Raw genomic sequence first — 27260 nt, 5'->3', positions numbered from 1 at the left:
AGGCGTGGTATGGGCCAAGAGAAATCCACACTTCCATTGTAATTCCTGTAAAAAGCAGGAATACGGAAGCAGAGCAGGGACCAAATAATCACCATTAATAAACTACTGTGTCCGTCCTCAAAACTCCACCTTCTTTCTTTCACATCACACCTTAATTTTGACTGGGCGGTGGCTGCTGCCTACAAAAGCTTCTGCTATTATTTCAAAGAAGATCCTTAGTTTGAAGAAGGAATACAGTGAAACACAGCTTCAACACACAAGCTCCTGAGTAGTATGCCCAAAGAAAAATCAACACCACCTTTCTTGTCTGGTCTTGGCTACAGCTTCGGCTCCAGGAGCTATGAATGTAATTCCATGCCACAAACACTAAATGAGTACCTACTTGGGGCTGGCTCTGAGGTAATCACGGGTTAGATATTAAAGCAAATTTGAGCCCGTCACCGCAAAGAGTTTACCGTGGGACTGGGGAAATACATAAAAAACTCAATATAACTCAAAGCATATATAAACATCACAAGGCTATTAAACGCCCCCTTCAAACACTTCCACTTTGAAATCTGTTTGTTTTTAGTAAACATATTCAAACTCTCACTCTTCTAATTTGTCTTTACATGTGGCTCAAGATGTTCCTGGTAAAAGTAGGCCAAGGGGGATCAAGTACCTTTTATAATGTCCTAAAAGCAGTGGTTGAGGGTTTAATAAAGATAGCATGCATTTCATAGTCAAATGGACATGCAATGTAGCCTACCGGTTTTGAGTTCAGACAGAGAAGATGCCAAAAACAATCATTAGCTGACCAACACCTCCTAAGCAGATATTTTTCCAAAAGAATACTCCAAGCACTGAGAAGGTAAGAAGCAATGGAAACAGAAGCTCCAGAAAACAAGCAGTGCTGCCTCTGTAGGAGGAAACAACATACAGTAAAATCTCTTCCGGACTCCCCTTTGGGTCTTTCTAGCTCAGAAAACAACACATGAATATGATATTTTTTGTTAGGAATAAGTACAAAGAAAGACAGGGAGTCCAGCCACAGATTCTTCTTCCTTGGATTTAGAAGCTCTGATCTCTGCATCACATTTACAACAATAGAGTTGTTCTAGCAAGCCACATTTGACGAGACGCCTTGGTGCTTACGGATATACTGTATTTTTTTGCACACTTGTGGACAAGATGTTGGCTTCATTTTACAGCCAACATCTTGTCCACATCAGGGGAGCTTTCTCACACAGACACGCATACCATGTGGGCTACCTGCTGAGTTCTGGCAAGCTTGGCAGCCTGCGGAACATAATGGGGCGGCAGTTGGAATGGAAAAAAAACCTTCCTGGGAAATTTTTAAGTGGTCTAAAAAAAATTTAAAAAAAGTCATACCATGTCCTAATGTCCCACACTGTGAGCTGGCACAGGAAAGATAACCCAGGAAATGAGATGTAAAAAACTGTACAAGGTTCCCCGAGGTTTTGCAAACCTCTTTAGGAAGTCAACCCCTTGAAAATTTTACTTTTTAATTAGCCACGTGGAGGTTGAAAGAGCTGGAAAACATCATTAATGCCACATGGAGATCTTAACCAGCTGCACGCCCTGTCCTCAAAAGCCGGCGTACTCATATGAGAGGTCAGGCACACATTCAAAGTAACCAAGCTGGAGAAGAGTATTCACTGGGGAAGGTCTCTAAGAATCACAGTTAGATTAGTTTAGATGGCACCTAAATGCAGCATTTGAGTTTTCTACTTTGGTGTAATGCTGTCCCCTAGTAAATGACGTGGCTTACCAAAGCAGAAGGTACATCATTCTCAAAGCCAAAAGGAAAAGACAAAAGAGGAAATGCAATAGCACCACCTAAAGGGCATTTAACAGCAATAAGAATTGAACAAAGGTTAAAAAGCAGTAAGTAAGGCCTTTTCATTTCGGCTCAGGCCAAAGTGTGCAAGCTTGCCCTGAGAAATGTAGTCTGACAGATGGTACACTGTGGGATAGTCTCTGGAGTGGGTTATATTCTGGCCCCACGTGCTGTCTGCAAAATTGGACAAAAGTCAATCCAATCCACAGATCGTTTTGTAAAGTTCAAACTCAGTTGAATGAACTCAAATGGTTCACGGAGCTAAATGTGGGAGCTAAAACTATAAAACCCCTAGAAGAAAACACAGGAGTAAATTCTCCTGACCTTAGGTTAGACAATGGTTCCTAAGATAGGACACCAAAAACACTAGGAACAACATTTAAAACCGTTAACTGGACTTCATTCAAACAAAAACCTTTGTGTTGCAAACAATGCCATCGAGAAAGTGAAAAGACATGCACAGAATGCGAGCAGAAATATTTCCAAATCATGTATCAGATAAGGGATTTGTATCCAAAATATAAACAGAACTCTTATAGCTCGATGATAAAAAAGATAATCCAGGGGCGTCTGGGTGGCTTAGTCTGTCTAGCATCCGACTTTGGTTCAGGTCATGATATTGTGGCCCCTGAATTCGAGCCCTGTATCTGGCTCTGTGCTGACAGCTCAGAGCCTGGAGCTTGCTTCGAATTTTGTACGTCTCCCTCTCTCAAAAATAAATAAGCATTAAAGAAAAAAAATATATATGGCCCACTTTTTAAAATGAGCAAGGATTTGAAACAGACATTTCTCCAACAAAGATATACAAATAGGCAGTAAATGTATGAAAATAACGTTCATCATTAGTCATTAGGGAAATTCACATGTAAACCACAATGAGATTCATTTCACACCCACTAAGATGATTATGATCAGACAGACAGACAATAATAAGTGTTGGTGAGGATGTAGAGAAATTGGAATCCTCCCACATTGCTGGTGGGAATGCAAAACGATGGAGCTGCTTTGGAAAATAGTTTAGGAGATCCTCAAAATGGAACCGTATCTCAGCTGATGAAAAGATAATACAGAGTCTAACCATACACTGCAGTATTATTTGGCAATGAAAACAAAGTACCGATGCAAGCTGTAACATGAGTAAATCCTGAAAACATTGTTAAATGAAAGCAGCTGAGACACAAAAGGTCACATACTGTGTTACTCCATTTGTGGACAATATCCAGAATAGACAATTCTAGAAGTAGATTAGTACTAGCCTTGGGCTGGGAAAGTCAGGGAATGAAGTGAAACTGACAAGTATATGGTTCCTTTCAAGGGTGATGAAAACATTTTACAATTAGATTGTGGCAGCGATCAGACAGTAAAGCCATTTAAGTGTATACTTTTTTTAAAAATTCTTTTTAGAGAGAGTGAGAGAACACATGCACAAGCAGGGGAAGAGGGAGTGGGAGAGGCAGAGTGAGAATCTTAAGCAGGCTCAGAGCCCAACATGGGACTTGATCTCACGACCCTGGGATCATGTCCTGAGCTGAAATCGAGTCAGATGCTCAACCAACTGAGCCACCTTGGGTGTATACTTTAAATAGAAATAGAAGGTATGTGAGCTGTAACTCAATGAAGCTGTTAAAAAAGATTCAAAGAGTTTTCAACTGCTACTCAACAGCAAAACGAAAGGTATGATTTATAAAATAAATGAATAAATAAATAAGATCTTCATGGCCTTTGTGAACCTGCCCTTTCCAAGCCTTGACCACTACTTTATAGAGGAGGAAACCGATACAACGTGGCGGGGTCACACAGCTGTTAGCAGCAGAAGCGAGACCAGAACTTGGGCTGCCCAAGGTCCACGCCGGCCAGGTACTAGGGTGAGGGAAGACCGTCTAGAGCATGACATTTAAGGTGCCTTGCTTGCCTGGCCGGGCCTCGGTTCCATTCACGCTCTTTCCACGTTGCCTCCCTGGGAAGTTCAAAACAAGGCCATCCGTAAACAGGAATACTATTGTTAACGTTTCCACGGTCATTCCTCCTTTGTTTTTCCTATAGATCTCCACAAAGAAAAATAACGGGCGTTTCTTTCCTTTTGCTTGAGGGAAGAGAGTCGACCCAGAGAATTGAGAGATGAGGCAGAGTTTGGAAGGAAAACCAAGTGAGAAAAAACACACGCTTGCCAAGAAGACGTGTTTTCTCTGGTGACCAGGAGTGACAACATTGCTTATTTTCACTATTTCCTTCAGCACAGGCTTCCTTCGCAAGGTCCACTGGGAATTTGCCGACCCTCTTGCTCATCTGTGTCTATACCAACATGCTTCTCGTCCATTGGCCGAGCAATAAATAAAGATTTCTATGATGGAAAATACAGCTTATCGGTGGCCATCGCCTGTTACAGTAAAAACGCTGCATTACTGCTACTGAACAATCCTTTGTTTTGTATTTGCCCATTGATGCATTCTCTCTAAAGTGAGCTCGGCACCTGCTGTTTGCATATTGCTTGGTTTATATCCAACGCACAGAGTCAGGTACAAAGTATTCTTGAAAGAGTAGGTAAGCTTTTGGCTTTATTTTGTCCATTTGTTTACTTCTACCATGACTGATAACAGATGATGGTAGTAAAGATTAAAACGCTCTCCCACGTCTATCCTGATTACCTATCCTGCCTGTCGATGGCATAAAACGGCTCATAAGGCCGGCCTTTCTATTTACATGTTCTGATTTATTTGCTGTTGTCAAAGATTCCCTATTTATTATCCCCTCCAGAATGGACTGCATGCTTTCAACATCCTCATGCCATTTCCTGCTTTAATCGTAGCCAAATATTTGACATCACGGACATGCTCGGTAACTCCAAGTTTCAGGATCCCATTACACAGCAAGTTAAATAGGTGCCTGGGCTTTAATGTTTTAACGTTTAGTTTTCCTCTGTTTGCTTCCCCAGACCAGCAGCTTCCTCATTCCCAAATCCTCCCATGAGGCTTTGTCAACGTTAGCTCGTCTTCACGGACTTCTATTACTCGGTGTCAACTAGAGTCGTGGAAGTCTTAACTAACATACATTTTGGGACTAGCTCGTAGAGACCAAGAAGGCATGGCCATTAGAAAAGAAAGCTCTGGTACTCACACCATTTACACCACAGGGAAGCAGTGAAGCTTAATGGTTAACAAGGATTACGGAAGAGCAACCCACAGACAAAGTTCAAAACCCCCAGGCTACCACTTACTAGCTCTGTGCACATCGCTTACCCTCGCTCTGCCTGGACTTTCCTTTACTGAGAAACAGGGACCGATACAATACTCCCCGGAACGGCTGTAAGGATTAAATGAGGTAAACAGCAGCTACTCAATAAAGGCAGTGGCTACTTCTTGTTATTGTTGAACTTTGCCTTCTGGATGCTTCTAGGATATATTCTCACCCTGGTTTGCTCAGAGGTAACCAAAATATGATCTCTCTCTTCCCAAAGCACATCTACTAAGTGGAATATAAATCGTTGACTCAAAAACACTCAAAAAAATCAGTGAATAGATTTATTGCTTACAAATCAGAGAAAAAATTTAAGCAATCTGTGTTCTCTCTTGTTTTTATGGATATATAACAATAGAATCAATACGCTATGAAAAAGCTTTATATCCCATTAGGAAATCTCATTTACCTGCCTGAATGGGACTGTCCATTAAAACTGGCTTTTTTATCTCTTTGTTTCTTTGGAATTCAGAAGCAGCACATCTTACCATAAACATCCAAATGTTGTAGAATTATCTAAATGTAAAAAGGGAGTTTTTACAGTCCCATCAATGGTGGCTGGGGAATGCTAGTTGCATTTTTTAGTGTATTCTCTTTACTGACTTTTAAAAAATATATATAAAAGATTATATAGCCCTTTGTATATTTTTTTCTTTTTAAGCATAGCAATGTATCTTGGACATCTTTTCAGGTCATTATATGTGAATCCGCCTCATGGTTTTAAATAGGATGAATACATGCAATTTACTGAGCCAATCAGAAACTGAGGAACATTTTGATTATCTTCAGGTTTTTTTCTATTACACACTTTCACAGCCGAATTCTTAAAAAAAATTTTTTTTGCACTTTTTGACTTATTTTTGAGAGAGAGAAAGACAGAGAGTAAGCAGGGGAGGGGGCAGAGAGAAATGGAAACAGAATCCGAAGCAGCCTCCAGGCTCTGAGCTGTCAGCCCAGAGCTGGACGCGGGGCTCAAATTGGTGAACCGCGAGATCATGACCTGAGCCAAAGTTGGCAGCTTAACCGACTGAGCCATGTAGGAGCCCTCTTCACAGCCAAATTCTGAACATGGCCTGACCTCTAGACATTTAACAAAGGTTCTTCCAAATGTCATTATCATCTGTTGGAATGAATGGCCATATGCATCTTCAAGTGAACTCTGCTTTTTTTTTTTTTTAATGTTTCAATGTTTATTTACTTTTGAGAGAGAGAGAGAGAGAGAGAGAGACAGAGCACAGCTGGGGAGGGGCAGAGAGAGGAGACACAGAATCTGAAACAGGCTCCAAGCTCTGAGCTGTCAGCACAGAGTCTGATGCAGGGCTTGAACCCACAAATCATGAGATCATGACCTGAGCCAAAGTCANTTTTTTTTTTTTTTAATGTTTCAATGTTTATTTACTTTTGAGAGAGAGAGAGAGAGAGAGAGAGACAGAGCACAGCTGGGGAGGGGCAGAGAGAGGAGACACAGAATCTGAAACAGGCTCCAAGCTCTGAGCTGTCAGCACAGAGTCTGATGCAGGGCTTGAACCCACAAATCATGAGATCATGACCTGAGCCAAAGTCAGGTGCTTAATTGACTGAGCCACCCAGGCACCCCTGAAGTCTGCTTTTTAAGGTCTTTTTCTCTTTAGGGAAATTAGGTTCTATAATATGCAGGCACATACCTTGTCTTGTTCTTACAAATTCAACATTACCTCTCCCTGAAATAAAAACACGACCCCAAGCCCCCACCACCAAAGCATCTGTGGGTGTTGTCAGATCCTCTGGAAACCTGCTTCTCTGTCCTAGCCCTGGCCTCTGTTAAGTAGTTCTTTGCCCTGTGGCAATTTCCATGGAGTTCCAGAGCATAGTAACCTTAGCTTCGCCCCTTGCAGGGGCTGTAGCCATGGGCAAGTTACTAATTATCACTGCGCCTCAAGTACTTCATCTGTGAAATGGGGATAATGCAGATATAATGACAGAACACATTAACGTGATACAAAGTGCTTTGATGAGGTGTGGCAAGAAGTGGTCAATAAAGAGTAGCTAATATTGTTAATAGTTATGTGGCTGCTTTTAAGGGTTTTTTAAATATTTTATTTATTTCTGAGAGAGAGAGAGCGCGAGCAGGGGAGGGTCAGAAAGTGAGGGAGACCCAGAATATGAAGACAGGCTCCAGGCTCTGAGCTGGCTGTCAGCACAGAGCCCGAAGTGGGGCTTGAACTCACGAACCGTGAGATCATGACCTGAACAAAAGTCGGACGCTTAACTGACTGAGCCACCCAGGCGCCCCAAGGATTCTTTTTTAAAGACCTGAAAATTCTGACTTCTGCCCCCATGTGGGGAGTGCGCCTCATTCTGGCTTCCGTAAGGGTATTCTGCCTCTTTTACCTCCCTCATTGCTTAGCCGGAAACCAGACACTTGGGCTAGGTCTCTAAAATACAGTTAGTGTTTTAGAGCCAAGTAGCAGTTGGCCATGTGATGTGGTTGGAGGAGCAGACCTTTCCGCTCCAAACACACCAACAGAACGTTACGGTTAGAGATTCATTATTTGGGACCTTGGGAGCTCTTTGGTGATCAGAAGTTCACTGCTTCAAATATCAAGGTTCTGGGAAGAAAACTGTTATAGCTTAACGAAGAGGAAAGTCAAAATAGGTAGAAATAACGGCTTGAGGTGGGGAAGAACTGGGACCCAGGGCAAGAAATAGTCTCGCAGGGGAAGTAGAAGGCAGGAAAGCCTCACTGTCCAGCCGGAAGGTCACAGGCCTGCCTCCACACCCGGCCCTCGGCAGCAGCAAGCCAGGCTTCCAGGATGCTGGGTCTGGAGTGAAGGGGATGAGCCGCGCCCCGGCCGGCCAGCCAGTTGACCACAGCCGCAGTCCTATTTCCTCCTTCACATCCCTCTTAGGGCAATTTCAGCAGCGGGCGGGTTTCGGCAAGAAATTAACAGTGGCCTTTTAGAAGCGGGATGGTCCTGCATGTAAGGCCACGGGCTAAATGTCACTTTGCCATCAGCAACCTTAATGTGTTGTTTTTCTTACATTTGGCACTTGGCGTCGGAGCCTGGTTTTAGTTATTGGCGTGTCTCTCAACTTCATGAGAAACTCTGAGGATTCAGATCTGCTTTCATCCCTGGCTTCCCACCACAAGGTCGACACACTGTTGATTCAGATGAATAAACTAGAATCAGAGGTGTTCTGGTTCCCTATTTGTAATTAACCCCATCTTTTTTTTTTTTTTTGATGGTTGCAGTTTTATTTTTTATTTACTTGTTTTTTTCTTTTATAGTTTATTGTCAAGTTGGTTTCCATATAACACCCAGTGCTCATCCCCACAAGTGCCCTCCTCCATGCCCATCACCCCCTTCCCCTCTCACCTACTCCCATCAACCCTCAGTTCGTTCTCAGTATTTAGTCACCTTTTATGATTTGCCTCCCTCCCTCTCCTTAACTATTTTTCCCCTTTCCCTCCCCCATGGTCCTCTGTTAAGTTTCTCCTGTTCCACATATGAGTGAAAACATATGATATTTGTCCTTCTCTGCCTGACTTATTTCGCTCAGCATAACACCCTCGAGTTCCATCCATGTTGCTACAAATGACCAGATTTCATTCTTTCTTATTGCCACGTAGTAGTCCATGGTAGAGATAACCACATCTTCTTGATCCATTCATCAATTGAATCCCATCATTTTTTTAAGTTTTATTTATTTTGAGAGAGGGAGAGTGCACATGTGCACACGCATGAGTGGGGGAAGGGGTGGAAAGAGAGGGAGAGAGACAATCTCAAGCAGGCTCTGTGCTGTCAGCACAGAGCCAATGCAGGGCTCGATCCCTCGAACCCGCGGGATGAAATCAAGAGTCGGACACTTAACTGGCCAAACCACCCGGGTGCCCCTAAACCCATCGCTTTCTGGCTACAAAGCCTATTCCGTGGCTGCCGTGGCCAATGAGAAGGGCTCTGAGGGCAAAGGCAGGCAGGGGTCAGACTAGGGGTGTGGATGGAGACCTCCAGGGTGATGGCAGTGAGCAGGCCCCAGCCTCCTGGGAAGAAAGCCGACTGCCTGCCACCTCCTCGGTCCTCCTCATTCCTGCTCGCCACCCAACACGCTACCAGACCGGAATGAACCACCGCTGGAAATGAGCCCCGGAACACAAAGTCCTCTTCAGTTTATTTCTGGTAAGTTCCCTGGAAGGGATGGTGAAAAAGGCAAGACCTTTCTGCTGTGGCCACCAAATACTTCCAACTTCCTCACACTGCTCTCTCCTTTTTCTCCCCTTGGGATCAGTACCCCCACCCCCTGGCAGCTCCTGACCTCAGAACACCTAAACCCCCTTCAGCCTGGTCCCCTCATGCCCTCATGCGGCCTTTCTGTGACCCAGACCCACCTCAGAGTCCTTGCCTCAGTCTAATTCATGGTCTTTCTATAGCTGGCATTTCCAACACACAGCACACGCTCTCCCAGAAGCCCTGTCAGAGTTCACCTATAATTTTTCTACAGAGAAAGACCGTGAACACAGCTAGGCTTTAAACAAAAGCTCGCTGAAGACGGCAGTGATTTGGCCAAAAACCCTCAAGTCTGGCAACAGCACCAAGCTGCCAGTGATGGGCCACTCCAGCCACGGACCCTCCTGGTCCCTGAGTAGGATTAGGGTCCGGGAGAGGCTGCGTGGATCTCGGGTCTTCAGAGGGGTTTTTACACCAGTGCGGCAGCCCTTGAAATTAATTTTCTATTAAAGCCTAAGCCTCTCAGTCTGATAAACAAACTGCATGTTTGCTGTGGATTCTGTATCTGACCTTTTACACTGGCTTTGTCAACAAAATTTACTGTATTCATAAATACTAATGTTCTCATTTGGTTCCCTATCTTTAGTATACTGTAGATTATCAGCAAGTACATAAATGTCTCGGCCTGGTAATATAGTGGCCTGAAATGACTTCCTTTTTCCTTTAAAGATGTTGCAATGTTTTAATGGTAGGTGTTTCTAATTAACTTGAAGTGCCATAAACTGCCCACGTATGAACCAGAGACAAGTGAGTTGCATTAAATTAAAAGTGCGGGGATCTGACTAATGTTAACAAATTAGGCATGCCTTCAAGATGCACAATTTCTCTGTTTGGAGTTGTCATCTTATTCATGCAGAGATATCCAGGCTCCCAGAGCAGCCATGCCAAAGGAGCCTTTCAAAATGAATCCTTTGGGCAGTCAGGAATAAGATTTCGAGCTTTAAAAAGATTCCCGCTCAGGCACCTCAACCTCTCCTCTTCTTTCATAAATGAGCTCGATTTGGGGATCTGATCTTTTTGCCAATATCAGTCCAAATTAGCACTGTAAATATTGAAATCAAATGTTACTACTTGGCCTAATTTTCCTTCAGCTTGCAATTAATCTTTATTCAGCCTTAATGAGTATTTATTGTATGACCCTGACAGCTTGCTACTGCTGTGATAAATTATCTGACTCAAGTCCGATTTAAAATGCAACCCTGAGTGCTAATTATCTCAACAGACCTGCTTAATAATAGCATTTCTTGTCAATTATGGAATCTCAGCATGGGTGTCAATAGCAACAAATGTGCAGGCCTACCTTAGATGCTGACTTCCCATAATGCCCTTTTATTTCCATATGTAAATCAGAGTGCTTCTGTACCTGTGGTGACCTTTTATTAGCAAACTGTCAAAATGATAAAACTAGCCTTAGCAAACACCCCCCCCCCATACAATTAGGGGCTACAGCTTAGGACATCAGGAGGTCAATCAGACATAGCTAATTATGATGCGTCTTACTTATGGCCTGTCCGGCAGGACGAATTGGCCGTTTTTGAAATTTATGCGAGCTTAAGCATGGCCCACAGGAGGGAAGCTACTGGAAAGCGGGAACGAGGGAGGTGGAGGCACAAAGCTGCACAATTCTATAACTCTTTAGGGCATCTGGTATCAGCTCCGAGTTCAATTCCAGCTCTGTCACTTACTCGGAAGAAATCATTTTGGCTGAAAAATGGAAGCCAACACCATCCACCCCATGGACGGGGGTCTGGTGCAAGGATTAAGAGGTAACACGTGTCAAAACACCTGGCATGGTGCCGTCGCACAGTGGGTGATGAACACCAGGTCACCGTCTCTGTGTTTCTGTTCCTATGATCGAGATAGGATGGGACACAAGTATCATTTAGGAACTGCTCACTCTTATGTGTATCCTGTCGCTCAATCTTCCCTCTTTACCGCAGTCAGAATTTAAGAGCTGAGCTGAAAGTTACTTCTACAGATCATTCACTACAGCCTCCTGTCTACAGGTGCAGATGCCTTCACCTCTTCAAAAGCAAGGATGAGACTCTTTGGAAAGATCACCTGAGGCAAACACTGCACAGCCCTGCCTTCGCCACAGCGAAAGGCGCAGCATTTTACTGAAACGGGCATTCGTTCCAGGGCATCCGCTGTGGGGAGTGCTTTACTTTGTCGAAGCCACACTATAAGCCCTTATCATCTTCCCTTTGGAGATCAGGGACTAGGTTAAGGGGGGGTAAAGGAGTTGCATAGCAGCCCACAACTGGCAGGTTTTGGGGCCCCGGCCAGAGTGAGCCAAAGGCAAAGCCCCCATTGGCCTAAACAGGGGGGACCCCTCAGTGTATCTTATTTACTCAGACAAATGCTTTCAGTAGCAAGCATGGGAGAAGTTGATGTTGGCCTGAGAATATTGCCTGACACTGTTATGGGCCATTTTAATCATAAGGAGCAATAACTAATACATGCCTTTCGGGCTTTCTGCTGTGACAAACCACGAAGCGGCAGGGCAGGACCAAGCCCGAATCCCAAGCCTCTATCTTTTCATGGTGGGCAGGGGGTTCCAGGGGGTGAGGTAAGAGGGTGCGATTTCATCACACGACCTTAGGCATTTTCAGCCTTAGGCGGGAATTTTGGGGGCACAAACCTCCTCTTCCCTGACTTTTGAGACTCCAGGGAGGCTTGCGTTTTCAAGTGGACATCTCACCACTGTTCAATTCCGCCACACGGCCACCTGCCTGCCTCACCTGCCTGTCCGCCCTGAGCCAGCCTGACAAGAACCCAGAGCAGTGGAGCGGTTCGGAGCATGACATGAGGCAACCTCCTCCAAAATGGTTCTGAATTTTCCCAGACCAGATGGGCGCCAGCTCAAGAAGGGACCCCCCACCCCCATGAAAATACACATGTTCCCATTCTCTACATCTGGGCCGCGTGGTCTATGCACAAGGGACAGAGAGCTCATCCTGTCCAGTGAGGGGCCAAATGATGCTTCCCCAGCGGCCACACCCAAGATGGCTTGCAAGCAGGATTCGAGGCTGTGGGAAACGATGCGGGGGAGAGGAAGGCAGGGTAGATGCCTCTGCTACCAGCAGGAGGCTGCGCGGCCAGATGGCTAATGAGACCCAGATGAGGGTGTCCCGCGACAGATCCGGGGAGATGCAAGAAAGAGGAATGCGGTCATTTCCTTCTGAGATAACGTGTTCTCTCTTCCCTGACACCTCGGGCCTGCTTCATTTCTTCCTTCACATTCAATCTCAAATTAGGGAGCCAGTCTTTCCCCTCCGGATGATGCCAAGTTAGTGCCACGAGGGTGTAAATCAGGTGTTTCATAAACACCGTGTGAGCCGGTTTTCTTCCCAGTGGCGTTCCGGTTGCCCCTCTGCATGAGCATTCATCGCTTCCCTATCCAGCAGGTGTGTCTGCGTTTTGCTTTGGTGAGTGTGGCTGTTATCTGGGGGCAAGAGACACAGCCCCTTCTCCAGGGTGTTGGCAGACTACGTGCGTTCCACAGAGATACCTTGCGGCCCTACGTCCCACATCCTGAGGATGTCAAGGGCAACCCAGGTTTTGACTGGGAATGGAACCTCGTAGGCTTAAGACCATCTCCCGATTTTTACACTTCCTTTGATTCCTATGACACAGTGCAATGCTGATGTGGAAATTACTTTGTACCGCATCCCTCCTTGGTGTGTCCTTAAGCGTACGTTCAAATTCCACATAAGGTTTCGCAGAAACTATGGAAACACATCCTCTATAGATGAGTTTCGCATGAAAGTTACTGCCCCACTGGGCAGTGCGCGATGGTCTGATACCATTTAACGCTCTCTGAACACTACAAAGGGAGCTAAATCTTTCCAAACACTTTAGTAATAAGGAATGTAATATATGTGTCCGGTGTGCTAGGAGAGTCCTACCCGTAGGACTCCGTATTCCAGATCGTTCTATGCGTGAATCCGGTTCAATAGAAAGTGTGGTGGCTCAAAGGTGGAGTCAACAGTGCGTTAGGTTTTAATAGGCCTTTGTTTGCCTGCAGACAGATCCCTTAATTTTCTGGGGTACCCTACCATTTGCCATTGGGCTTCCTATTTTGAAAAATATGCCCGTCGACACACGTCTACTGAAAAAAATTAAGTAATCTGAGATACAAACTGTGACTTAAGCGGTAGACTATAATTTGTTTTGTATGTGCATGCCAGATTTAAGCAGCCGTTATCAAATTTTTCATTTTATAATGTCGACCACATCTTAAAACTTAATTATGCCTGCTATTTATTTCCCAGTCCTGGTCTCAGGCCAACGTAATCGTTTCTTGAACTCGCCTGAAACATATGGACGCGGGATTTCACTTATTGTTTTTGGTAAAGTCACTTTTTTTCCAAAAATGATGCAGGGGTCACATGAGAATCTTGGGTGCTGTCATTTGCCCGAAGCGGTTTCCACTAGCAACGATATTCATAAAAACACATGTCAGCAGTTAGCGCTACAGCAGTCTGAGTAAAGCCAGCCCTAGGGAGCTTCATTTCTATTTTTGGGGCCTCACTGTCCTTCCAAGGAGCAGAAAAAGATTTGGGATCGTTTTGCTCTGCAGGAAACCCCTTGCCTAGTTTCTTGTTCTCAAAACCACGCCCTTTTTGGAATCCTATCATCAGCTACGATGGGACTCTTAACACACGAATTCAAGAAATGTTTGACACCTCCCCACTATGCATGGGCACCTTAAAACCATCCCAAGACCTACAAGAAAACAATCCTTCCATCTTGGATCTTTGGGGAGGGGTCTGAAAACCCACTTTGGCACTTTCGGGGTCCTGAACTGGTGGTGGGGGTGGGGAGAGTGGGGGAAGAAACCTTTGAAAAATCTTTCAAGGCCAGAGCTTAAACACACAGCTACTGGACACTCTCCTAAACAAAGTAAAACAAACACCCTTCTAAACAAAGTAAAACAAGAAGACATATTTCAAACAGAATTAAGGGTGTAGGTATTGGCTTTATACAAAATGATGACAGAGTTAATGCAAAAAATACCCAGGGAAGCCCAGTGGGGCGAGCCACACCCAGCATGAACTTTCTGGACTGTGACCAGCAATCCTGACTCTCCCCACTGAGCTTCTGTGTGGCATCTTCCAACCTCTGGCCCTGAGGTGGACCAGCAGAGCCCTGTGTACCTCCTCCCTCAGTCCCAGGGGTCCGTGGGTCCCTAACAAGCCAGAGCTTCCCAGCAACCCCCTCCCCGCACTGAGTCACCACCGCTTCCCCCACCAGGTCTGATCACACCTGTCAGATTTTTATGGTTACTGGATTCGCTCCAGACCAGAAACCAACACACATCAGGGGTCTGGTTCATCAGGGTGCCCTTACCAAGGGATCTCAGGATCGGCAGCATCAGCCAGGACTGCCTGGCAGAAATGGACTCTACCCCAGAGTTCTATAACTTGTACGTGGCCCTGGTCTGGAATGGACAGACCGTTCCTGAAAAGAACTCATTTCTCAGAGTTTGCAAGTGATCCACAAATCTGGGATAGTCCTCAGAATATCCACAACTGTAGCAGCATTCCAGAATCTCACTGGGGGAGTGTTCACTCTACTTGGGTAACCAGGAGATACGACTAAATCTGCAGTAAATTTATTTAGTCTGGAAGGGAAATCAAATATTCTAGTCCCCTCCACACACTCTAAATAGGGACAAATAGTTTTGAAGAACTAACCTCCAGACTAATATGCAATTCTGAAGGCACTCTGGGATCGTGCACGGCCTCTTGTTCACCACCAGCCGACAGGGACTAGGGATGAAGCAGCCTCTGTGCTCCTGAACATTCTACTGAGAGAAGAGTCAGAGAGTCTCCGTGGTCCCCCTAACAACCAACCAAGTCTCCTTGAGAATGTGGAGTACTCTGTGCTCGCAGGGCTGTGAGCGTCCTCCAAACCACAACTGGGAAGATTAGAATACAAATGCCCGGGTGGCACATCATTCCTCCTAGACCTGATTCTCTAAAGACTGGAGCCAGGAATTTGTGTCTTGAAGATCTCCTTAGGTGACCTGGGGGAAGGGCCAAAAACGGGACCCATTTGTTCTAGGTCACTGAGCAGCTCCAAAGGTGGCTTGCCACTGTTTAACTTCTATCACATAGATTTACACAAAGACTCAGACTAAGTAGGACTGTGAATTCAAAGGCGAGGAGGGGTTTTGTTGACTGTCTCGTATGCGGTGCCTGTGTGCTTAGTAAACTATGTTGGTCTCCTCTTTACTCCAAGAAGCAGGGACAGATTACGACTGCCAATGAGGGCCACTGCCCTAAAAAGTGTGGCCAACAGCTGTGTGTTTAGGCTCTGGTCGTGAGAGATTTTGAAAAGGCTTTCTTTCCTCCCTACTCCCTCAGTTCGGGACCCCCAAAGTCCCAATCTGGATTCTAAGGTCTTGTGATAGTTTTAAGATGCTAATGCATAGCGGGAGGTATCAAAGATTATTTCTTGAAGTCCAACATGTAGAAGAGCCCCATCATAGCTGATGACGGGACTCCCACAAGGGTGTGGTTTCGAGAGCTAGAAGCTAGGCAGGGCGTTTCCTGCAGAGAAAAATGATCCCAAATCTTTTTCTGCCCCTTTGAAGGACAATGAGACCCCAAGACAGAAATGACACTGCCAACAAGTGCCACTGTCCTAAGAGGGAAGAAAAGAATTCAAAGGGCTCTGGGTAGCCATGCTATCTCGTGCCCCCTGCATTTAATCTGAAATGTCCCGCAGTTTTTTGCTTTCAGGAAAACTTGCCTAACGTCGGGGTCATTTTAGAACAGGTTCACGGAACAATTTGTTTTCCTCGCTGAGGTGAACATAAAAGCCTTATGTCTGTTCCACATGTCACATTACCTAATAAAAGCAAGTGATATTAGGCATTTTGGTTATCTTCAGAGTCTAGGCTTTTGTGGCTTTTTCTAGTAGGGTAGATTGTTTAATCACTAAGCCTGGAGATGCTCATATCATCCTATGTTTGCAAAACAGTTTTAAGTGCTTTCAAATGCTTCCAAGATTAAAAAAAAAAGTCTTGGGGCGCCTGGGTGGCTCAGTCGGTGAAGCATCCAACTTCAGCTCAGGTCATGATTTCACGGTTTGTGGGTTCGGGCCCCGCATTGGGCTCTGTGCAGACAGCTTGGAGCCTGGAGCCTGTTTTGGACTCTGTGTCTTCCTCTTTCTCTGCCCCTCCCCCACTTGCATTCTGTCTCTCTCTGTCTCTTAAAATAAACATTAAAAAAAGATAAAGTCTTGTCTTCTTTGTCTTCGGTTGACAAGTCAATTTCATTTCATCATCGGACGTACTTCTGCTAATGGATTTATAAGAACTACATAATAGTAGCCGCCCATAAAAAACGATCTAATAGGAACAATTAGTTTACTAAGAATCCACCAGTCTTCTGTTTTTGGCATTTTGGCTCATAGAAGCTTCTGCCTCTTTCAAATGAATCTACTTTATAAGAGGGCATTTATTTCTGGACACTTCACATAATTTAGTCAAGTCCACATTTCTTAATTTTTTCCTTTTTGATCCATGGTGATCTGCAAACCAACCAAAAAAACTATAGAATCCGAAATGTATCGAGTTTACAATCCCCTCCTTCTATTTGGTTATTTACATCCATAGTGACATGAGGTAATAAATTGCCATCACCAGCCACTCCTCACTGAGGATCAAAGCCCTGGAACGCTTGATGAAAATTTATTGGGCCTCTGCCCACGGATTCCCACCTGGATGCTGACAGTGCCCGCCGCCAGCGCTCGCTGTCTCGAGATGACAGTGATGGCTAACAGCCAACCCTGCCTGCCCCCTCCAGGCCGGGCCTCCCCTTGCTCTCCGATTTCGCTTTCCTCACGTTACCGAGGTCTTTGCTCAACTTGCAAAGGCTGAGAGGATGCTGGGGGCTATGGGGCGGGTACGACACGCAGAGAGGCCTGTGTGCTGATGACTGTGCCCAGTGCCGGGCTGCCGCTTAGTTGGGGACTGGCGGCTCACGGACGTGGGGGCATTGGTGACTGATTGGACCCAGGGAGGCTGGACAAAGAGAGAAACTGTAGGAGGTGCTTCAGCTTCTCACCACCAAGACGGTCAAATAAAAACTACATGCTGCTATTTGGTAAAATTCGTATGGAAGGTGGTGGTTTTATTTTTTCCCCCTCATCTAATCAAACAAATCTGGTGATACGTATTACAGACCTTAAGGTCCTAATGAAGCATTCTCCTTTTTCTACATTAATTTTCCCCACCACACTGCAATGCGTATGGAAAAAGAACCCAAGTAGAAACCTCAGTAATAGTCTCTCATTATGTCGACAGTGGATGACTTAGCACTTGTGCATCAGTGTATTTTCAAGGGGTTGGAATAATCCCAACAGCCCCATATTCTGGAGACCAACTTCAGGCACGTAGGAACATTTTTGGCCAAGGTGTAAGGAACTGGAGCACAGCTATGGTCTGTATACACCGATAATCTACAAGGGCTTGTGGACAGTTCCACAACTTCCAAAACGTGGAAAAATCTAGCTGAGTTTTATCCATCAGTTCTCACGATAGTAACATTAACAAGGAGTCCCTCCTGCAAGCTATAGCCCATCTTCTTGGTGACTAAAAAAATGGAGACTATAAGATTTAAAGGTAGCTGTCGAGTTTTGGGGGTCTATTTTGGAAGCTTTCTCACCTAGACCCACTTCACAATTGTGCCAGGGATCAGACAACGTGGCCGTTAACGTCACTACCTACCATCTGCCCTTAGAAGACACCATTTTCTGCATTCTTGGAAGGCTGGGACAGATGCTAAAATGTGCACCCACAAATTTACAAGGCTGGACTCAGTGGGCCCTGTTGTCAGCTGCACACATATCCCATAAAAACCGCTTGCTCCAGCAGGTGCATGCTTTGTGTCACTACCCAGACTGTTACTCTGCTTTTCTTTCCCCCTGGGAATCCTTCAATTCAACAGTCATTCTGATAAATTCTGTAGAACAATACAGGACTCTGGAAGGCCAGGGAGAGCTGGGGGAAAAGGGAAGGGTTTGTGGTAGAAGGCAACTCTCAACAGAAGTACCTGGTTGACTGTACTGACTCTTGGGCACCATCTGGCTCCCACGATCCTCTCTGCAGTTGTGCCTGCCCCAACACTGCAGTTTTTCCCTTTTCCTTTTTTGTGGCTGAGGTTCCCACAGTGCCAGCTTGCAGACTGCATGTATCGTCTTGGAATCCAAACTGCATGCAGGAAAGAGCTACTATGCTCAGGGTATGAAGACCGCCTTTGCCACATGGGTCCTGACTCATTAAATGGGCTCTGTGGTCATTTAAATTTTGACCTCCCAGCCAATGCCGGTCTTCAAGAAGCTCTATCTCACAGCTTTGCAAGCGTCCTAGGATGTATATTAGGAGCTTCAAGTTTCACCGTTAGATTTAGGCAAACCTACCCCCTGTTGGCTCCCAACTCCAACTTAGAAACACCCTAGGATTTCTGACTACAGGTGTCTCTTCCACTTACCAGATCTTCTGCATCAGACCCATTGGGGATTTCTTTGCTCTTCATGATGCTCTTGATAATAACCTCACCCCACCCCGCCTACTACACTTAGTAGACACAGGTATCCTTTTGAGTTTCACAGACATCTGTTAACATTTCTGAGGTTCAAGATTTGGTAGTATCATCATGAACACTGTAAATGAGATTACACATAGTAAACTGTTATGTTATCTACAAAGTACTACAGAAGTGATTACTTGTGTCAGCCAGATCTCAGTGTAAAACTTCCTCTTTTCTCTGCAATGTTGTTGAGTCTATACACTCGGAAGTCTTGGTACGACATCTGGGTACCACCCTAGATGGTCAATAGTGAAGCATTTGAGGGCCTAAATATGCAAAGCTGCTTTAACTTCCAAATGGTCTAGTGTTTTTTGTTTTTGTTTTGAAAGAGAATGAGCAAGTGTGTGTGCACAAGTGAGAAGGGAGAGGGAGAGGGAGAGAGAGAGAGACAGACAGAGAATCCCATGAGGGGCAAGGGGAGGGGAGAGAGAGAGAGAGAGAGAGAGAGAGAGGAAGAGAGAAAGGGTGAGGGAGAGGGAGAGAAGTGGGGCTCACCTGAAACGGGCCTCAAGTTCACAAACCATCAGATCATGACTTGAGCTGAAGTCAGATGCTTAACCGACAGGGCCACTCAGGCGCCCAAGATGGTCCAGGGTTCTTAGACATGCTTAGAGCAGATCTGCTTGAACTCTATCCCTCCCAAGAAGGGCTGGGATTGTCTAGTGATCCTCCTATAAGTGTGATGAAAATACATCTATGGAAGACAATCCACGAATGGCCAAACATCATGACCAGGGGACCACTGAGTAATTCTTAGATAGGCATACATTGTACTAAAAATAAATGGGCCTTTTATGATAATGGTCCCAATAATTGTCAACCTATAGTAATTAAAAACCATATAGCAAGACCTGGACTGGACTTTTGAAGTCATTTTAACTTTGAACCAAACAGTTAACAAAACTTGAACTCTTTATTGTCCTACTCAGTGGGACTATGTGCTAGGAGCTAGATATTTTATTTACTCCAACACTTAGCCTGTGGTATACTGCACAGAACTACACGAAGTAGGGGGCGCCTGGGTGGCTCAGTCAGTTAAGCGTCTGACTTTGGCTCAGGTCATGATCTCACGGTTTGTGGGTTCGAGCCCCACATCAGGCTCTGTGCTGACAGCTCAGAGCATGGAGCCTGCTTCAGATTCTGTCTCCCTCTCTCTCTGACCCTCTCCTGCTCATACTCTGTCTCTCTCTCAAAATAAACATTAAAAAAAAAAAAAAAAGAACTACACGAAGTAGTTGTTTCAGTCTCGTACATTAATGGTTATTCCAAGGCCTAGGACACAATATTACAAATCAGTCCAATACGTTTCTATTAAAAATGCAACGATGGCTCGATCTGAATTTCAATCATAAAAAAGACCTTCCTGTAGCACACAAGAGGACTTAGCCTTTCTTAATTTTCTGCAAATGCAAAATAAGGCGACTACATTTTCCTTATAAAATGGCATTTAAATAAATGGTTATAATAATCTTGCCCAGATTTTTATGATCATAAACCACTTAAAAACTGGAGTTAATTCCTTCTATTTACTCATCTTACTCAAGAAGTTTGGCTCAGTGCCTGTCATACAGTAAAGGCTCAAGAAACAGTTTTATTATTAAGCCCATGTCCTCTACTTCAGTTTGGTTTTCATTTTATTCTGGGCTTGATAACTTTTTTAGGAATAATAGTGTAGCTCACCCTTTGATAGCTTATAATGGTCCTGACCCTAAATTCCTGGATATGTTAGTTCTGCTAAGCTAAAAAATACTGCTAGTTGCCTGACGAAATATACAGGCCTCTGACTACTTAATAATGCAATTTTCCCCAGGTTCCAAAGCGTTTGCTATCGCAGTATATGCAAGCACAAAGTAAAAGCATGCATTTGAGATGTCAGAGCAAAAGCCATACGCTTACTTTTCCGATTCTGGTCCTCTTTCCTAGGCAGCCATACTTGGCTTTGTGGCTAAAGAATCTAACTGTGCCTATTCCTCTGTAACAAATTAGGTCACTCAGCAAACATTCAAATTCTGATATAGGATTCTCCATAAATGCTTTCAGAATGAAAAACTGGTTAATGAGAAGGCAAGTGGTACGGGTACTCCCAGCAACTGCATTGCCAGCAATTCCATTCAGTGTAACCGCGAGTTTGTACTCAGTTCCTGGGGCATAAATAAACAGCTCTTGCCTTCAAAGAGCCCGCAGTCTAGCAGGCAAGGCAGGTACACAGATAAACATAACCACTTCCACACTAGGTGAAGGTAATAGTCTGCACAGAGGAGTAATTAACTGTAAGGGATAGGAGGAGTCAGGGAAGTCCTTTTGGAGAAGCTGGGTTTTGAGGAATCCATTGGAGCTTATCAGATAGAAAACAGGATTAGGGCATTGATCCTGGCACCCAGTAAAATGGTTCCTATGCCTCACCTGGGTCACCCATCAAAACAGGGGCCCCTCTGCCAATGCAGACACAGCCCGTGAGCACAAAATTACAGTCTAATCCACCGATTCTGTTTACCTTCTTTCATGGGTCTCGTAAGTAATACCAACAGCTGAAATACGGATCTGGCTAAAAGAAACCAAATCCCTTTAGGCCTTCCCAAAGTGCCTGAGCTTTAGCCGAGAGTGGACTTGTCTCTTTCGACTATGAATCACCGAGGAAAAGGGACTGAAGCAAAGGGACTGTAAGCGGCCACGGGGCTGGGAGAGCAAAACAAGCCATGTTCCTCTTTCATTAAAATCAGATGTTATCGACCTTAGCCTGTTTTCTTCTCTTCCTAAGTACAGACGCAGAAATGCATTTAAAACATGTTCAGGAAAAAACACATTAAGATAGGTTTATTCTTATGAGACTACAAACATGGTACGTATTTGAAAGGCACCTGCTATCAATATTCAATATAAAAGTCTTACCTATTTGATCCCTTAAATGTTACCAAATGGAACCACAGCCTAATCAACAAAGAGCTTTGTATATTAAACAAAATCATCTTAAGTTGAGAAAAAAAGGGTTGTTTTTTTTTTTTTGCTGCTCTAAAGGCAGTAGCATGGGATATTAGTTACAGTATTAGCACAATCCTGAGATTACTTTGTTTTAAAAGCATGGAACAGATATTTGATGGTGCCTTAGTACTACTAAACTCACGTTTTTCCAGCTGGCGAACATAATCTGAAAAGTTAAGTCATGTAAGGCTATGAGGCCCCATGTGCTAAAAATACTCTCCGCTTTCCCAATTTTTCAAGCCCCTCTAATCCAATGTGCAGGTGGCTACATTTTAAGCTTGAACTACATTCTGAGGTGTGGGCCTTGTGTTAACTTCAGCCAAGAAGTGAAAACTGTCCAAACCCAATTCTGGCATTCATCTGGAAGGTAACATTTGAGATTACAATTTACGTGTATAAAAAAGGATTTACAAACTTGATGCTGAATCTAAAATGGGCTGTTTTAGTTACCAAGGCAAATGACAAATCCAGCCCTTGGACACTGTACTTAGCTGAAGTGCCTGTAGTTTATGAGCAGCTCAGCTTTGAGAGGGCGAGGCTGTGGGGAGCAGGCTTCCCTAAAGACCCACAGTGTGGCTGGGGTGTGTGACCTAACCAGAAGGGTCTAGAACCTCAGAATCTCTAATATATAGAACTCCAGCCCGGCAACACGTATACACTCACATTCTTTTGTTGGGAGAAAGGCATTAAAAAAAAAAAAAAAGATCGATTTAACTTGAACAACTGGAAAACAAAGACAGAGAATGATGTCTGAACCCCTTTCAGATCAGACCAAAGAGCTGGAAAAAACCGCATCTGTCGTAAGTTAGGGGCTGAGCCTGGGAGAAGGCAATGATCGCTGCTACTTCAACGGCCCTGGGAAAAGACGGGTGGCTTATCCTGGACAACCATAACGCGGCTGGCTCCTCACTGGACATTTGACCCGAGAAGTCATAGCAACAGGATTACCACTACCCCAGCGTGGCGGCAAAGGTAGTAGACCCTGGGGCTGGGTGTTGTGACCTCTGACTCCTGTCCCCAGCTGGGGCCCTGCCAGGTCCCTCTCACCCCTCAGCCAGACCCTTCTGGGCAGGCTGTCCAGGTGCCAGTAAAACCGTGTCTTTCGACGCTTCTAACTACAGGCATCGCAGAGGTTTCGGACAGACTTCCTTCGTCCCTGTGGTAGGTAGGTAGGTAGCCCACCTCATTATAGCTCCTGTAGGTACACACACCCGTTACAGGTGCCACAGTGTTTCTTTTACCTGTTTCCCTTCACTGAATTTTCTCCACCTACCCTGCCCAGCCTGGCTGGAGGTGGGTGAGCTCCCAATGATTACACAAGGTTGACCAAGATGGCCCTCGGGAAGCTCAGTGCGTGTAGGTACCAGTAGAGGGATGCTAACCATGCAGGACATGGCGGGGCGTGAGTATGGCCATTAGTTACAGGACACTTACTTAGGGTGGTGGCTTTTGTGGGGCCTTCTTGTCCACCTGTGGGATCAATCCTGTCCTCCACTCCCTAAAGAAGACATCCAGCCTTATAGTCCAGCAATTTTTCACTATCATGATTGGTCAGCCCATAAACGAAGGCCAAATTCAGCAACTCAAAGAAAGGCGGCTTAGGGTACCCACCTGTCATGAGTAAAAGTGATTACTCTGTGAAAATCAAAGGCATCAAAGTTAAGGTCCATGGGGAGGATACGGCAGGCTTGGCTCGATCTATGAGCAAGATCACTCTCTGAGCACCACACTTAACTTTTCAGGCTCAAGTGGGACTCTCTTAATGGACTTCTCCTAACTTCATGACAATTATGGGAGCTGGCCAATAAATTCCTGTGGTTTGGCCTACCTATACTTCTCAAAATATATCTTAGTCTTGTACATACTCAACGCATACTCGTCAGTTGATGCCAGATTTGTGAAGTAATAGAAAAACGTGGTAATAAGTGAAATATCCTTTGTAACTCCTATGAAAATCAAGCCAATGTGCATTCCCTGAATTCAGTGTGTTTTTAGAAAAAGAGGTGTAATTTATATCATTTCATTTATAATGGTGCTAAGTTAATGTTCTTGGCTGCTTTTGACAGAGACCTTTCCAATCGGACTGCAATGATTTGTTTCTCTGAGATGCTTTCCGTACGCGAAGACTTTTAATTAGCTTTCTAGAGTGTTTTCCTAATGGACATCACCTCCGCAAAGCCCTGTAAGTTTCCTGGCTTCTAAAAAAGAACAAGAAGTTGACTCATATTCTTCGAGTTTCAGGCTTTCGGTGGGTCAGGAACAAACTGTTTCCTGAACACGGGGTGCAAATGCTAGGAGCTCACGTGGACAGGACCTCCTCTCCACCCACTCGCCCAACCCCCACGCCTGCTCGGTGGCTTGACGATGCTTTTTAAATTTTGCAACTGACTGCGAGGGTGTCACGAAAAGGCGTGTTTTCACACACACAAAAACCATCAGCTGGGAGTGGGAGTACAATAGGAGGCCACAGTGAGTCCTGTGACTTCACACAGCATTTCCTAAAGGGCTTTAGAGTCAAATACAGGTGGGAACCCCGAGGCTAAACAAAGTTAATCAGTTGGCTTAGCGAAAATGAAAATTCTCAGAGGCTTTAATTTGCACCGTGAATCTTTCAACCTCACACCACGAATAGGTGTCTAGGATGTACCACATCTCCCAAACTTAAATGGACTATAGAATCCTTCTGAAGAGCATCTCATGGGATGCGGTGAGGAATTCACTTTGGGACACGTGGACTTCATTTACCGAATTCATGGAGCCCAGGAGGAATGAAGAGATGAACTTATGTTTGGAATGGGGTAGGGGGCTGTGGCGTGGATCAAGTAGTGGGAGGGCCAGCAAAGTCGGTGAGTAGGACACAGGATCAAGGATTAACGATCAAGGATCCTTTAAGGATCAGGATCCTTTATTCAGCGGTGAGAGTTTCAATGATGAAGCAGAGTATAAAGTGACATATGGGCTAACACCTATTTAATGTGGATCTATCCTTTGCCCTTCCTCCGTGTTCCCATGAGAGCAGATGATCAACTAGGTATATAAGGCAAGGGGTCTTCTGACTCAGTTACCCTCACCAATTTTGCCACATGCCCAAAGAGCCCTACTAAATCACGCTCTTTGGGTTTATGACTCAGGCATTCAAGAAATATTTTAATACGGGGATGCTATCAGAGAGGGTGATGTATTAGGCTGTGATTAGCCAATGCCCTTGAACCTTATAAACAGAAGTCATTATGATGCTCTACTGCCCCTCTACCAGGAATGGCCACTTATTACGCCTCATTCTCTACCGTCAACCAAGACTCTTCAAAGCTCCGGAGGGGAACGATGTTTTTCCTCACACAAATGCTAGAGATAGCCTTCTGGAGGAGGGGGCTTTATGTGGGAGTGGCACACATCCAGAGCACCAGGAAGTTATACTAAGGAGAACGGGTAAAAAACGCAGTCATGCCAAACTTCACCCACCTCACCAATTTGGTTGAGGCCAGGCCTGGCTGTCATAGACACCTGCCTCCGGGACACAGGGCCGGTGTGAGGACAACATCTGCAGATTGTAGATTCCGCCACTTGGGAGCCTGGAGGCCAGAGGGGTAGTGAACTCTGTTGGGGTGCTATCTCTGAAGTAGGGGGTCCATGTATCTGAGATCCCACAGAGTCAAGGCTGCACAGGAATAATGGCAAACTTTAACTTTTCCATCAAAACTCAAAATTGGGGCGCCTGGGTGGCTTAGTCGGTTAAGCGTCCGACTTTCGCTTAGGTCATGATCTCGCGGTTCGTGGGTTCGAGCCCCGCGTCGAGCTCTGTGCTGCCAGCTCAGAGCCTGGAGCCTGTTTCAGTCTGTGACTCCCTCTCTCTCTCTGACCCTCCCCTGCTCACGCTGTCTCTCTCTCTCTCCTCGAAATAAAAAAAAAAAAACAAAAAAAAACAAAACACTCAAAATCAAGTGTGGTAACTCACGGTGCCATTTCTTGATGGAGAGTTTGCGCTGCTTGAGTTTTGTTCTGCCCTGAGTCTGCATTCCACGACTCTCTTTCCCCCTAGTGACAAAGGCCCGTTTTGATCTGACATACAGACCTCTTTTGGTTCTATCCTGGGGAAGTGGACAGTATTTAAATCATCAAAGCACTCCACCGTGACCGTGAAGGACACCAGCTTAAACTTGATAACACAGGGCCACATCTATTCCAGAAGTTCCTAGCTTTTGTGCCCTAAATGTTAGGCTCTCATCTGGCACTGCAGAAGGGGTTTCCAGTGATTTAGAAAATAAATCGATTTTGTGCTTTTTATTTTCCAGGAAATGGTGACACACGGGATCATGTTCAAGGTGGTCTCAGAGAAAGTGACATCTTGGGCTGGTTTGCCTTGTAAAGATATTTCTGCAGGATGTCGATTCTGCAGCAGGGATGGAGTATTATAAGTTTCCAGAACTTCTTATATAAAGGCACAAAAAGTGAATAAAAATGGACTCAAAAATAGATCCAAATGGGGTGCTTCAGGTTACCTGGAGAACTATATTTCCCTCATTTGCCCCAGCTGCACTGTTGCAACCTTCTATCATCTGGAAGATCCTATTTTAAGACACTACCTTAACAAATGCCCCTGCTCTCTACTCAGACTTCTGCAATATTCCAGTAAGATTAATGAATTCACAGGCTGTTTCCAAGGATTTAATGGCTTCTTAATAGAATAGGGCGCACACACAGCTAGACTGCTACGACAAATCATAAAAGGTTCTTAATAAGAAACCTCAATTAGTTAATTAAAATTTGCTAATTGAAAATTCCAAGAATAGCATGTAAAATACTACAGACCTCTAGACACAGCAATAAAACACGAATCTAACAAGTCCGTCAGACAAGTTCTACAGATCTAGGCAGTTGGAGAACTTGGTCAGTGAGATAAGGAGTGAGGGAATAGGTCATCTTCACATAGAGACCTTGCGAGCAGTCTAATATTTCAGGAATGAGAACTGGAAGTTATTATTTATCACAAAGAGAGCAGGTACCAGGAACGGGGGCCATCTTTATTAATTTACTCATACGTTTCGTACTCCCCTTCCTCCTTTACAGACTCATCTCCCTGCACTGGCGTGGGGGGTTCCCCATTTTGTATATTTTAGCATCTTTTCTTGTTTCTAAAGGATGCACCTAATATTCAGGGTGATTCTACAGGAAAACGCTCAAAATAAACATCGCTAAGGGGACTGAGGTAGTTTCTATTAAAGAGGAGTTCACATGTTGAAGGGAAGGAATGCCTCCCACAGCAAGTAGACAGACAACATTTTTAAAAATGTCACACAACCAGTTCCAAGTCAAGGGGAAAGAAGAGTGACAACAGAGCTC

General features: G+C 44.8%; 1 protein-coding gene and 1 long non-coding RNA gene across 4 annotated transcripts in view; one reads left to right on the top strand and one right to left on the bottom strand.

Moving 5' to 3' along the window:
* The window catches only part of JAZF1 (JAZF zinc finger 1), a 231090-nt gene that overhangs the window by 90838 nt on the left and 112992 nt on the right, over positions 1-27260 (bottom strand). The window contains exon 1 of one of the 3 annotated variants that reach the window (XM_077775405.1): positions 15039-15125. The exons of the other annotated variants lie outside the window; for them this stretch is intronic. The gene's annotated coding sequence lies outside the window, so the exon portion shown is untranslated. Of the gene's footprint in view, positions 1-15038; positions 15126-27260 lie in introns of those variants that run through there. 3 annotated transcript variants of the gene reach the window in all.
* LOC144240971 (uncharacterized) lies at positions 22569-26510 on the top strand. The gene is made up of 3 exons (XR_013337919.1): positions 22569-22892; positions 23987-24102; positions 26213-26510. It is a non-coding gene; the product is annotated as an uncharacterized LOC144240971 (long non-coding RNA).

The sequence above is a fragment of the Crocuta crocuta genome, unplaced genomic scaffold (genome assembly GCF_008692635.1).
Source record: "Crocuta crocuta isolate KB4526 unplaced genomic scaffold, BGI_CrCroc_1.0 scaffold197, whole genome shotgun sequence".
Lineage (NCBI taxonomy): Eukaryota > Metazoa > Chordata > Mammalia > Carnivora > Hyaenidae > Crocuta > Crocuta crocuta.
Note: the sequence above shows the minus strand (reverse complement) of the source record. Positions and strands in the feature narration are given on the sequence as shown.